Source organism: Pinus tabuliformis, chromosome 5_1, assembly GCF_031772625.1.
Source record: "Pinus tabuliformis cultivar Carrire ecotype Pingquan chromosome 5_1, CPIR1, whole genome shotgun sequence".
Taxonomy (NCBI): domain Eukaryota; kingdom Viridiplantae; phylum Streptophyta; class Pinopsida; order Pinales; family Pinaceae; genus Pinus; species Pinus tabuliformis.
Window position 1 is genome coordinate 387,086,061 of NC_142305.1, and position 14,711 is coordinate 387,100,771.

A 14,711-nucleotide genomic window follows, 5' to 3' on the forward strand; every position below is an offset into this window, starting at 1 on the left:
TCACGCTTCAGACTAAGGAAACTAGGTTACCATAGCTTGCAGGGAATCCCTATGTGTCTATCTAGCCCAATCAGTTGTAGCAATGGGAGAGTTACTTGGACTATTGACTTAGACAACTAGCAACTTTTACTCTCTCAACTATAAAAGGATGTGAAGATATGCAAGTTGTTGCCAGATTCAACAAGCTATTAATGATGTGAAAATGTGACGAGTGTGCTTGTGTGATTATGCTTGGAAAATGGAGAAAAATGGGCTTGCTCAATTTCAATCAACCATGGAATCATGAAATGCTAAAGATGTTTCATTTCCATATGAAGCACATGTCAATCGTTACAAGAATTGAATTTAGATTATAGGATATTTATTCATTTACCATGCCCAATTGACAATCATCAAGCATTACAGTCTTAGTTATATACGAATAGTTAAACGCAATAATTGCAATTCCGGTTTAGGACAGCAAGATGAAGAAGTAAAGCATGAGATTATTAAGTGCCATACCAATCCACAGGGTTATGAGATTTCTCTGCTCATACGTGAAACAAGTTTGCTTCTGTTATGCACTACAGTGAGGACAGCAGAATGATATTTAGATAGCCACTCAAATTATCAAAAAACCGTTAGCATTTAGAGTGCATTAATTACGTGTGTTTGAATAGATTGTAACCACGAGAGATAGTGATGCAAAGGTGTGTTTTCAGTGTACTCCAAACTTGGGAATTCAGACAAATAAGTAGTGAATAATCCCATGTATTAACAGCACTATGTATTTACTTGATTCGATTATGCGAAAGTTCCAACGCTGAAAACTATGCACCAGCAGTGGGTTGTCGAGTATTTAAAGTGTGCTTTGCTGGATCCAAATTATATTACATTCATGTGATTGACTTAGGTTTAAACCATATCATTACATTTCAGATGACCAAATTGTCAAGGAAACATTCCACAACAGAGCCAAATGAAATATTGGAAATATTGTTGTCATTGATGTCAAAGACATGGAGAGACTACACATGTCCAAGATAAAGATTGGAAAATGAGGATTGTTGGAAATATTAGTTTTAGATTTTTTATGCCCAATTTGGATCATAGTTTTAAAACCAAGCCGGTCTGAATTGGATTTGGCCTGGTAGACCAAGCTAGCCCCTGCCTGGGCCAGCTCGGCAGAAAAACTGGTCCGGTGGCCGGCCTGTTACCGACTTGGCCGAGCCGGACACCAACTCGGCTGGTTTGGTAATGGACCAGCGGAGTTATTCTGCGGGGAAAAAAGATAGCAACTCGAGTTTCAAACTCATTTTTTTTTGTTTTTTTCTTCTTAATGCCTCTACCCCTCTCCCAAGCCTATAAAAGTGACCCAACCCCTTCACATTCCCTTACAATTATTTCATTATATTTGTGTGAGCATTTGTGAGGAGTTTGTGAAGAGTTGGAGTTAGTTTTTGGAGCAGCAACGAGGAGTGATGGGTTTCCTTGTGTGACCCTGATTCAGAGTCTAAGCTAGATGATCTTGCCTTGTCTAGCAGTAGTGACTAATGATGTTTTGTTGTAGAGGCCATTTAGAGCCTCCTTGGTTATGTGTTTTTGTTCTGATCTCTATATATTACATGTATTGGACAATGCACTGGGTGTCATTTTGATATAATAGATATATTCATGGGCATACTTTCATCATATGTTGTCTTCTCTCTATATTCTAATACTTTGAGTTTGGAAACATGAATAAAAATATTTAAAAATATGTTTTTCATAAAAAAATAAATATTTAATGTATTTTTTATAACGACAGAGTCATTGAAATCATCTAGGTCAAGTCGATACCGAGTCGGAGTCGACCCTTGACTAGTTCCGAATCTGAGTCTGAGTTTTAAAACTATGATTTGAATACCCTATATTTGAAGACATTTTTACTCTAATTTCACACTCAAATTGGAACATAAGATATATGGTTGGAAAGATTATTCCAAGACTTTTCCAACAATATATGGTGCTCCCTCTAACTCCATAGGAATGAGGACGTATGAAATATTTCATTAGGATGACCCATCCAAAGTACAAGTAGGTTGACTCAACCAGTTTTACAAGTTAGTCCCATAAGTGAATGTACAAGCACTATAAATAAAGGGCATATGAGTTGATTTGTACACAACACACACAAGAAGAGATCTAAGGTCACAAGAGGAATTGAAGAATATTTTTTGGGGTGATTCTTGGAGTCTAAAGGTGGAAGCAAAAATGTGATGTATTAGCTTAATGGGTCATCTGGGAAGTTTTTCTATAATTTTCTTTTGGGATGTTTCCAAACTTGAAATTTGGAGGATATAGACAAATATCTTCATGTTCCCGTGGTTAAAATTCAGACTTAATTCACTATAATTTTAGAGATATGGTCTAAGGAAGTTAGGCTTCCTTAATTCTTATCAACCAGGTTAGCTTGACATTTTTGCTATAAATTTTGTGATGTGATGTCTCAGAACATGTAACTTGGAGGATACAAATAGAAGATCTTCATGTACTTGTGGTTAAAATCTCAAACCTCGATTTGCTGTAATTTCGAAGATGTGGTTTGAGGAAGCTAGGGTTCCTGAATTCTCATAAAATCCACTTCAAACAGGTTAGCATGATATTTTACAATAACTTTCTTTTATGATGTTTTACTCTGTGAAATTTGGAAGAGACAAAGAAGAGATCTCAATGTACCTTTGATAGAAATTTCAGACCTTGTTTCACCGTAATTTTAGAGATATGATCTGAGAGATTTAGTGTCCCTGAATGGTCTTGAAACATGCTTCAAACAAGTCAGTTTGATAATTTTGCTATAACATTCTTTCTGAAATGTTCTAGGCTATGAAATCTGGAGGAGACATAGAAGAGATGTCTGGGTACCTATTATAGAAGTTTTAGCATTAGATTTGCAAAATTGAATAAGTTCCATGTTGTGCAAGTTCATTCTTGGGAGGAAGTCAAAAGCAACTAGTTTTGAGAGAAGTAGACTTTGTGAAGGAAGCAGTAGCAAGTAGACTAGGTGAAAGCATAAGCAATTAATAGACCTAGTGAAGGCAGAAGTAGCAAGCAGACTTGGTGAAAGAAGAAATAACTAACAAACATTGTGAAGAAACAAGCAAACTCAGTGAGGTAGGTTGGTTCATATGGATATTTGCAACAGAGGGGATTGATGCCTCTTGTAGGTTGGTACTTACAAAGCAATAGAGGGGATTGGTGTGTCTTGTAGGTTGGTTCCTACAAAGCAATAGAGGGGATTAGTGTCTCTTGCATGTTGGTTCCTACAATGCAACATAGGGGATTGGTGTCTCCTGTAGGGTGGCACCTGCAAACAATAGAGGGGATTGGTGCCTACAAATTGACGTAATAGTAGGTTGGTGTCTCTAGGATATTTCATATAAAAAAGTTGTGTGGTTTTCTCCAATAAAAGTTTCCATGTATACCTTGTGTTACTTGTTCAATTTATGAGATTGATATTTTATGATGTTTGGTTGACTTTAAATAAGTAAAAATTGTCATTACACTGATTCACCCCCCTCTCAATATAGTTGTGAATCCAATGATTGGTATTAGAGCGAGTTTATTCAGAAACAATCTAGCCACTGGAAGGAAGATCTCAAAGGGACCATGGATATCCATGAAGTTTCAATTAAAACTCCTATGTTTTTGATGGATCAAACTATGGCTTTTGAAAGAAAAGGATGAGAGCATATCTAATGTCTTTTAATGTTTGATGCTTGACAATTTGTAGTAGATGGAAGGAAGGGCAATAAGCATAATGCATAAGTCATGAGTTTCATCTTGAGTGGCCTATAAAATTTGAAGTTTGATAAGGTGGTCCTTTGTAAAACATCAAAAGAAATATTGGATAAGTTGCATAACACCTATGAAGGAGGTGACATTAAAGAAATGAAAGATAAGGAGAATTTGAAAATGGATATTGCATATGAAATAAGAACAAAGAAGTTAGCGCAAAGGGAAAAAGTTCTCAAAGATTCAAAGAAGACAAAAGATATCAAAGCCTATGATTTCTCTAGCTATGAATCTGATGAAGAATAAGCTAAATTTGTAAGAAAGTCGATAAGAGGATCTACAAAATTTAAAGATAGTGATGATGAAGAAAATCTAGCCACGAATGCTCAAACTATTGATCATAAAAATGAAGATTCATATTCAGATAAAAATTGAAGGTGAAGAAAATGCAAGGAAGTGCAATCTATCTCAAGCGGAACTAGCAAAGGCAAATGTAAGTTACTATTATGTCGTAATTGTAGTAGAATAGGTCATCTTGTTTTTAGATGTCCACATGTGATTTTGAAAAATAGTAATTATACAGATGAACACGGAAATAAGAGAAAATATTATGAGTATAAAAAGGAAATATGTGGCTCATTAGAAGAAATTAATGGATATGCATCTAATACGACAAAAAGGGATTCCTACTTATGACCATGGAGGCTCAATACATTGAGTAAGAGAAATCATATTCAAATGAAGAAGATGTTGATGGGAAGGTAGATTTTGAGGGAGAAATTATTAGTGCCTTAAAAGAAACAAAAATAATCGGATGAAGTAATAAAGAGCTGAAGGATCTATTACAGAAATATGAAAAGACAGATCATGATTCTGATGAAGCATCAATTATCCTCCTAAAGACAAAACTAGAAGAGAGTAAGAAAATAGAGGATACAACGACAAGTCAGCCGAAAGAAATCAAATAAACTATGAGAAGCTAGAGGTAAAGGTTGTATCCTTGAGAAAGGCTCTAGAGAAGGAAAAATTTCAGCTGAATCTAGACTTAAAGTTTGTAAACGAGACAGAATCATTAGATAACATTCTCTGTTGGGAGAGATCTCCTTTTATTAAAACAGGTCTTGAATATGATGAATTTCCAAAGGAGAATCAAGCTCACTGTGATAAGAAGAGAGATGCAAAAAGGAACTTGAAAGCTATGTTAATTTTCTTAAAAGATATGTCAATGAAAATAACAATGGGAAAGGAGGATAGGACCAACAAAGATCTAATCCTCAAATCAAAAAAAGAATCACGAGGCAAGGAAGTGAAGACCGTCTAAGAGCCAAGATTGGGTCTAGAAGAACAATTTCCCCGAGAATACCTTTTGCTTCTAGGTATCAAATCTCTTTTATGGTTATTGCTTCTCATATAATAATTTTGTCATAAGACAATAGATTGCAGAGCATATGTACGAAATGACTATAAGAGAAATAGGAGTATGAGATCATTTAAGATCTTAAGGAATGGTTGTGTGAGAAATAATCCTATAAGTGTTAATGAGAATGATGTCAAAAATTACAATCCATTTTCGCCTTTATTAGATCATGTTGAATGTTTCAAGTGCAATAATTTTGAGCACAAAGTGCATGATTGTAGAAGCAATACATTGAAGCCTCCAAATCAAAGTAGAGAAGATATTATCAAAAATAGAAATAAAAAAACAAAGGTATGGAGAAGGAAGTAGGAGGAGTAGGTAGAATGTGGTATATTGTGTTCAAAACAAAGATATCCAATGGTATATAGGCAATGTATGTTCAAGTCATATGACAAGAGGTAGAAACAAATTTCATAAAGGAAGTCGAAGGAGGTAGTTTGACCCTTGGAAATAATGATTCAAGAAGGATAGTTGGAAAAGGCACAATCAATCTTGATGATGGAAGGATAAAATCTTAGAGTTTTATGTTGGTTGAAGGTCTAGAGCACAATCCAACGAGTGTAGGTTAAATGGTTGATGAAGGATCTAATCTCCCATTCAATTCTAAAGGATGTGAAATAAGAAAAGCAGGTTTAGGAAGACTGGTAGCAAATGAAACAAAGTCTCAAAACAATGTATATGTCCTTAATGAAATTAAAAGAAAGAAAAATTTCTCTATGGGAGTAATATCCTTAACAACTCATATGTAAAATAAAAATATAAGATAAGTGAGAGACTGCAACACCTTGGGCCACATTAAGAAGATGGGAACTTTTGAGAGTGAGTTGCAAGCGAAGGATGATGAAATAGAATGTTTGCAGGATATGAATTAACAATTAAAATTGAAGTGAATGGTGAAATTCAATTGGAAAGAAAAGAAAAAGGGGGAGAGTTGCAAATAAGGAGAAGCATCAGTTCAAGGGGAGAAACCCTTTGATGTCAAAAGAGTTAATTTGTATACAAAAGGAAGCATAAGCGTAAGGGGAGCATTCCCAAAAGGAAGAAGTAAAAGAAAGTTCAAGAACAATGGAAACAATCTCAAGAGCAGAGCTACAAAAGAGGAAATGTTGCATGCAGGGACATACAAACACAAACTTGACAAGGGGAGCCTACTTGCAGACAAAGCAGAAGTAAGCAATCATAGGAAGTAATTATTTTGATGATAGCATCTTAGGAGAATAAATTGCAGCCAAAAGTAAAAATAACCATTTTCCATTGATGTCAATGGGGGATTATTTGCATACATAAAGAGAGATAGCGGACAGGGGGGCGGTGGAAGTCACTAAGAGAAGCTACATATAGAGGAAGAGTTGTAATCACTAAGAGAAATTGAAAATAAAGGAAGAGTTGCAAACACTAAGAAAAGTTGTATAGAGAAGAAGATATACAAATAAGGAGAAGCACAAATTTAGCAGGAGTATCCCTTTTCCATTGATGTCAAAGGGGGAGAAGCTGTAGGCATAAAGAAAATTGCAAATAGGAGGAAAACTTCAATATTATTTCACAATTAAATAAGAGTTGCCATCTACGACAAAGGGGGATATTGTTGGAAATATTTTCATCATTGATGTCAAATACATGGGGGGACTGCATATGTTGAATATAAGGATTGGAAAATGAAGATTTTTTGAAATACTGTTTTTGGACTCTTGATGCCAATTTGGATACCCTATCTTTGAATACATTTTTAATCTAATTTCATAGTTCAAATTGGATCATAATACATATGGTTGAAAAACTTACTTTGAGGTCTTTCTAATGGTATATGGCACTCCCTTTAAATCCATAGGAATGACGAGATATGAAAGATTTCGTCAGGCTTACCCATCCAAAATACAAGCAGGCTGACTCGAGACATTTTACTAGTCAGCCCCATAAGTGAACATACAAGCTCTATAACTAAATGGAAAATGGTTTCATTCATACACAACATAAACAAGAAGAAATTTGAGGTTGAAAGAGGATTTGAATAATAATTTTTGGGGTGATTCTTGGACTATAAAGGTGGAAGCAAAAATATGATTGATGGGGTGAACGAGTCAGCTTGGAATTTTTCTATAAGTTTTCTTTTGGGATGTTTTGGAACATGAAACTTGGAGGATACATATAGAATATATTCATGTATTGGTGGTTAAAATTTTGGACCTTGGTTCGCTAAAATTTTGGAGATATGGTCTAAGGAATTTAGGCGTCCTGAATGCTCATCAAACATGTCAACTTCAAATTTTTGCTATAACTTTTGTTCTTAGATGTTTTGGAATGTGAAACTTGGATGATATAGATAGAATATCTTCATGTACATGTGGTTAAAATTTCAGACTTTGTTTCACTATGGTTTCAAAGATATGGTTTAAGGAAGTTAAGCTTCTTGAATGCTCATAAAATCTACTTCAAACATGTCAACTTGGTATTTTCGCTATAATTTTTTTTTTTGTGATGTTTTAGTCTACGAAATTCAAAAAAGATAGAGAAGATATCTCAATGTACTTGTGATAGAAATTTTAGACCTTGTTTCACTATAATTTTAGAGATAGGATCCAAGGGATTTAATATTCCTTTAATGCTCTTGAAACATGCTTCAAATAGGTTAACTTGAAACTCCTTAGACCATTTAGGTTCCAAAATATTCAATTGGAACTTGATGTTACGAAGAAAACCTTCAAATTTATAAAAGGCCTTTTTTGGTAGTTGGCCATGCTTTTTGTCTTGATTAATGCTCCAATAACATTCATGAGGATGATAGATGATATCATACAATTGTTCATAGACTCTTCTGTAGCCTTATATTTGAATGACATCCTCATCATCAGAATAACTTGGGTAGAACATTTGCAGCACATACAATAGGTATTGAGCACCTTGCAACAAATAAGTTGTACACCAATATAAATAAATGCTCATTTAACATGCAAGGAGTTCGATATTTGGGATACATCATAGATGAACATGGGGTGCATGTGGACCTAGCCAATATCTAAGTCATTTAGGATTGGCCAACCTTGATGACTGATAGAACTATGCAACTTCTAAGCCTTTCCAAGTTCTATTAAAGGTTTTGTTTGGTTTCTCTCATATAACTTGGCCCTTATGTCAAATGACCAAGGATGGAGATAAAATGAAGTTTGCTTAGTCTAAGTCACAACAAAAGGAATTCAAGGATTTGAAACACCTATTGGCATTGATGATGCAATTGTTGGACACAGTGTTTTTGGTTGGCATTGATGTCAACCTAGTTGCCTGATGGTAGCATGTGTTAAGGGTGCAGTTATGGGATTAGTCATGAGTATTGGTACTGGCATTATCTTAGTATTTGGCACATGGTATTGGTTCGAGGTTGACTGTTGTATGTTTGTGTGTGGTCCAAGTCGGCAATTGGTATTGGCATTACAGGTATTGGTTTTACCATAGTATTTTCCTATGGTATTGGCTTGGAGATTACCATGGTATAGGGGTCAATGGTATTGGCATAACCATGGTATTTACCCGTGGCATTGACTTGGAGATTACCATGGTACAAGTGTCCATGGTATTGGAAAACCATGGTATTTACCCGTGGTATTGACTGGACATTACCATTGTACAAGTTTTCGCGGTATTGGGATAGCCATGGTATTTTCCTATGGTATTCACATGGATAATTTGTTTAAATAGATTAGTAGCTCTATCATTTTTTGGTTACACAGTGCAAATATTGGAGAGCTGAGGTTTCTGTAGAGCCAAGAGGCCGAAATTCTACAGTATGAAAATATTCAAAGACAAAGGGTAGTATTCAGAGGATAGGAAGATGCATGGAGATGGAAACATTGGTGCTTGAGTGACATAGTTCAATTTGATGGTAATGACAGAATTTCCAGCAGTTGTAACAGAGATAAATCTGAACCAGAATGTGTTGATCAATTCTTAATAGCTAAGAAAAGTTCAAGACATGTTACTATTGCAAAGTTTTAGAGCTTGATGGAAGATGAGATGAGGAGAGCACAAATCTTTGGTTATATAAATGATTTATTTGTGTTTGCAGGAGCAGAGAATTGATATTCTTGGTTGTAGTAGTATTTCATGTTTTATATGTCTATTTTGGACCGCATGATTGAGTTTATTGCATCTTGATTATTTGTAGCTAATGTATTGTGGTTGTGTGAGTTGAAGATGGCGTGTGGATATGAGAGAGAGCTATGTATTAAGTGAATTTGCAACTAATGCATTTGCAAAGTTGTTGATGGTCCAATGATTGATGTTTTGTTTAAGAAGAAAGTGTTTTCTTGAGATTTTTTGATTATGTGCTATGAAGATATTGTTTTTGTGATGTTCATGTTGAGCAACTCAAGGATTCCATTTTGAAAATGCATGAAATTTGAATCACATAGAGGAGTGGAGTGGAGGCTCGAGCAAAAAAAGTATTGAGAACATATTTCTTCATAAGTCCAATAGGAGTTGGGTAAGGCTCGTTAGTCGTGGAGGCTTACAGCGGATGGTGGTCTGTAGAGTTGTGAGATGGAGATCAAAGTGCCATTTGTATTCTCTATGTAATAATTTTCTTATCAGATAATAAAATATATTTGAGTAACGCAACAACAAGGGTGGTTTTTGACTCGAAGGGTTTTTTCCACTAGATATCATGTGTCCATATGCGATGTGATAATTTTTTTCAGTGCATGTTTACTTCATATGTCATGGCTCTCATGTGTTGATTCTTGTTGAAGTTGCATGTTCAAACATATTTCTTATTTGTTAAGTTGTGAATTGATTAATATATTGGAGAAATAATTTTAAAGTTGTGTAATTGTTATCATTTCTGATTCACCCCCTCCCTCTCCCCCCCGGCTTCTCAGTAGCGACCTTAGTTCTAATAATTAGTATCAAAGCCAAGTTCCTTCTAGTGCAGCTTCACCGCTGGAAGGTAGACCATGGGTAACCAAGGAAGATTTGTAGCAGACAGAGTTCCTTTTCTACATGGATTAGATTATATGCTTTGGAAGGTGAAATTTGAAGCATACATTTTAACTCTTGATGTGAATATTTTGCTCTCAATTGAATATGGCATGCAGGATGAATTTAATGAGGAAGCTGGGAAGATAGTTTTAAAAGGATTATCAGATCATGATGTGGCTAAAGTGATACATTGCGTGACTACAAAAGAAATCATGGACAATTTGCATAGTTTGTATGGAAGAGAAAGGTTTCAAGATTCAGAAATTGTTGAAAAACCCCATTGTATTCTTGAAGAGAAAGAGAATGATAAAAATGACTCCACATTTGTAGTAATATCAAGTCCAATTTTCTCTCAAGAAGATAGTGAAAGTAGCCATGAGAGTAATGACATGCAAATCATTGATCTAAAGATACAACATGAGGAAGTCATCAAGGCAAATGAGAATTTGCCAAATTAGCTAGACCAGGAAGCCTATTGTGAAAGACTAGAAGAGGAATTAGCCTCTTTGAGATGTGAGCTTGAAAATACAAATAATCAGTTATCCTAGTATTGAAAGTTGGAGAAAAGCACCAAAATTTTGGATGAAATCCTCATAAGTCAATGTAGAAATTAGTGTGTAGATTTAAAAATTCTCATGAAATTTTCTAAATCACAAGACTTGAAGCTACTCTATTGATCTGCGGAAGTTAATTCACCATCTAGAACACAAATCAAAGACATGCAAAAGGAAACCTCACACATGCATAGAGATTTATCTAGGGGAAAGCAACTGTTGAAAACACCATCCTATCTATATTGCATTAATCAAAGAATAGAGATGAAATACATTGTTGTTCAAGCCTGAGTACAACCTGCAAGTGTATAGTCTATCCCTCTGCTTGACTAACTGACTCTGGCCAACACTTAGCCAATATTCAATCCTCCAAGCTCCTAATTAATTAGGAATTTTCCTCATTTGGATTGCACAATTCCTTTAGGTCCTTCTTTTGACTACATGCACCACTTGTACACATTGAAATATGTTACCACTGATAGTACACTTCCTTGAAATATCCATATCAACTGGGTAACTCGAATTCTCTACATGCATGAGCTAATTTAGGCTAATTGATTAGTTAACTGGATGATCACTCAGTGTGGTTGAAGTTCCCTTCCGCAACTTGACCTTCCACTAGTTCCTCCAATAGTTAGAACTAGTTTAACTGACTTGTTGTAGCGGCTACAACCACCCTCCAAAATTTTGCCTTAGCTTTGTTTTGGAGCCTCCCTACCGACCATCATCAGAAGCATGTCTTGCATTGTCAAGCACATCATCTTCAACTATTTCATAGAGTCTTGTAAGCCTGTGCATGCAAGTTTGTTCCACCTCAAGGTAGCATGCAAAGGCATCCCTTGATTCAAGGATCTATTTCTAGCAGCTGGAGGTTACATGCAAGGATCATTTCAGAAACCTACCGCCAAGTGTCGCTTTTTCTAGATTTGTGGCATGCGCGTCACAACCTCGATTTTATCAAAACTAATCAATCAGACATTTCAGAGCTTATTCTTCACATCGACCTTGCAGCTCTGACATCCCACACTGCATTTAGGAGTCGTCGACACATTCAGATCAGTGGTTTTGGGTTAAGCCCATTTTTCATGTCTTACATTGCGTTTCTGTCGCTTTCTGTGTTTCGCATCGTGTGAGTATTGTTTGCTTGATTTCAGTGAGTGCTTGATGTCGTTTTGATGTATGTTAGCTTGTAGAAGCACCGTTTTAGTTTTCGTTTGCATCTCACTGCTGTCGCATGCATGATACTGTTTTTGCATGGAAGGTCATTGTTGCCGCGACTCGCTGTCGGCCGGATAAGTCGTTCTTGCGGACAAGACCGACCTCCCTAGTATCTAATGATATCTAGCGACAAGAAAACCAAACAAATTCTATCTTTCTCTAAATATGCAATTTATAAATAAAGGCAAATAGGTGTTTTAGGCCTACCTCGGGTCCAGTGCTAGCTTGTGGAGGCCACGCTCCGTTGATCCAAATGAGCTCCCTTGTAAAGAATCTGCAAACACAAACAAGCACACACATTAAATAGCACCTGAAAAGCCAATATAATAAAGCATATTTATCATGATGATCAAGGAATTCATGAAATAAATCATATAAGACAATTTATTGAGAAAAAATGAATCTGATTGTATTAACTTTAATCAAAGAAGAACTTTACAACCTTGGTGCCTTGATGCTGTACAAGCTCCTCCCAGGGTCCAGCAAGAATCTCCTCTACTTTGACAAGTTTCACTCTCTTCCCAAAGAAGCCAAAAGGTATGTAATCTTTCCTCTCAAGCTTAACTAGGAAGTCTTAATTCCAACATCATTTACCCTAAAAAATGTTCAGCTTCTAACCTCTCTAGCAACCAGCGCAATGCCTTAATTTATAGTGCAATGGAGGGAAGTTACTAGGTCCACCTTCAAAGGGATAAAGCCCTCCTTCAAAGGGATAAGCTCCTCTCATCAAGGGATTAGCTCCTTTAGTTATGGGATGCATGAACCACCTAGGAGCGAACCATCCACGTCAAGATTCCTCCTAGAAGCATCCAGAATTAACCCAAAATGAGTTTTTAAGAATAAACTTGCGTCTTTTTGACTTTCACAGGGGTCCGCACCCACTCCTTTAGAGACAGAGCGGGCAGGTCTGTAGGTAACATGACCAAGGGGTGCAGGACCATAGGTAATGGTAAGAGAAAGTGCGGAACCAGAGCTTTATTGATTTTCAAGGACTTTCTCTCATTTTTAAAGCTTGACATGAAGAGCTGAGGTTTGAGACTTGCAAAGGAGGACAGTATGAGTGGTGATAGACTCACACTGACTGCAAATAGTCATGATGACAATATTTTGTGTAATAGATTGCCCCCTAAAGTGCGAAGTTTGTAGTAGATGAGGATTTCATTTATCATCTAAGAAGAGTGAAGTACTTTATCATTTTGAGGATTATCTTGTGGAGAGCCTGGTTGGAACCTGTAAAAACATTCAGTACAAAATATATATATGAGATCATATCATCGCTTAGGTAGGCATTCCCATACTCAGATCAAAACTAACTAGAAGACTAACTAAACTGCTCTGATATAGGAATGATCTTGTAATACATCACAAGTATAGACACATGTAGACACAGTATGGATGCAACCATCTGTTTATGAATAGTCCACTTTATAATGAATACAAAATTCCTCGCAACCTGGATGGTGGAAACTAGATCCAGGGTCTTGATTTCTACTTCTTGAAATAGTACGATTCTATCCATGTGAATGAATGTGTCGAAGTCGAACATGGTAGAAACCACTTGATTACCAGTCAATGATGTAAATTGTTAACAAATGTGAGAGAAACCACCATTAATGTCAATGGCTCTCAAAGTACTCAGTACAATCCATGAAATGTGAATAGATGTGTTGATGTCGAACATGTCATGGAATCCTTTGATCGAAGGTCAATAATGCAACCTATTGTCGAAGGTGAGAAACCTGCCATTGAGGCATGCAGATCCCAAGGTATTGATGATTTCTAGATCATCTTTCTAGATAATGAGCTGAAGTCGATAGAAAGTGATCCGTCGTAGGCAAGCCCACAACACGAAATCATAGATCAAGTTTGAAGAAATATAGTTGCAAGGACTGATTCAGGGATGGTCAAGATGGATGACAGATATTTTGCAGATGAATGGTTTATTTGCACTGACCTCTTGAACACATAACTACACAGCAGATGGTTTGGTGACAATTAACCCAAAGTTAATACCCAGAAACCGGTTGAAGACTTTCAATATGGTTTGATCAAATATTAGGCAAAGGATTTCCCAACCCAAGTGAATAAAAAGTGTCGTGTTCAAGAGTGGTTAAATGTTTTTCTGAGACACAAAGTATGACAAACAGGCTCATTTTTCTCTCTTTTCCCCCACCATTTCTGGCAAGTACCTCTTTATTTTTGACAAGCTTGAGGAGGATAACATTTGCTTGATTATAAGCTTGGATGAGTCCAACTTAGTTTAAATTCGAACCCTAAGAAGGAATGGTCTGTTCCTGTTTGTAATTGAACAGGTCCTTTACTGTTAAATTTTAACGAGTCCAGTATAGGAGAAACTTGGTGTTTTTCAATTCTAGGGAGTCTGAAAAAACTTAAGAAAACTCCATGTTTGTCCTTTTTCGTAAATTTGTGTCTCCCAAGCCCAAAAAAGTATAAAATAATACTTGAGAGAATCGCTTGATTATTATGACCAAGGAGTACTTTTCATAATTAGTGTCTCTGATCCGAAAAAGTAAAAAAGCGATCAATGACACGTCGTTTTATAACCAATATCAAATTTGAAACGACAAAAATCCGGCAATCTTTTCATGTTTTTACGGTCAGAAAAGGGCTGTAAGTGGACCGTCTTTTTAGTTCCGTTTTAACGAGCTTAAAAAGAAAAACTCGGCAATCTTTTCATATTTTAGGAGTCAGAAAAGAGCTTAAAGGTGACTCTAATGTTTTTTGTCAAAAATGATCAATTTTGCCTGAAAAATCCGTTATCCTGCACAAAAACTCAAACA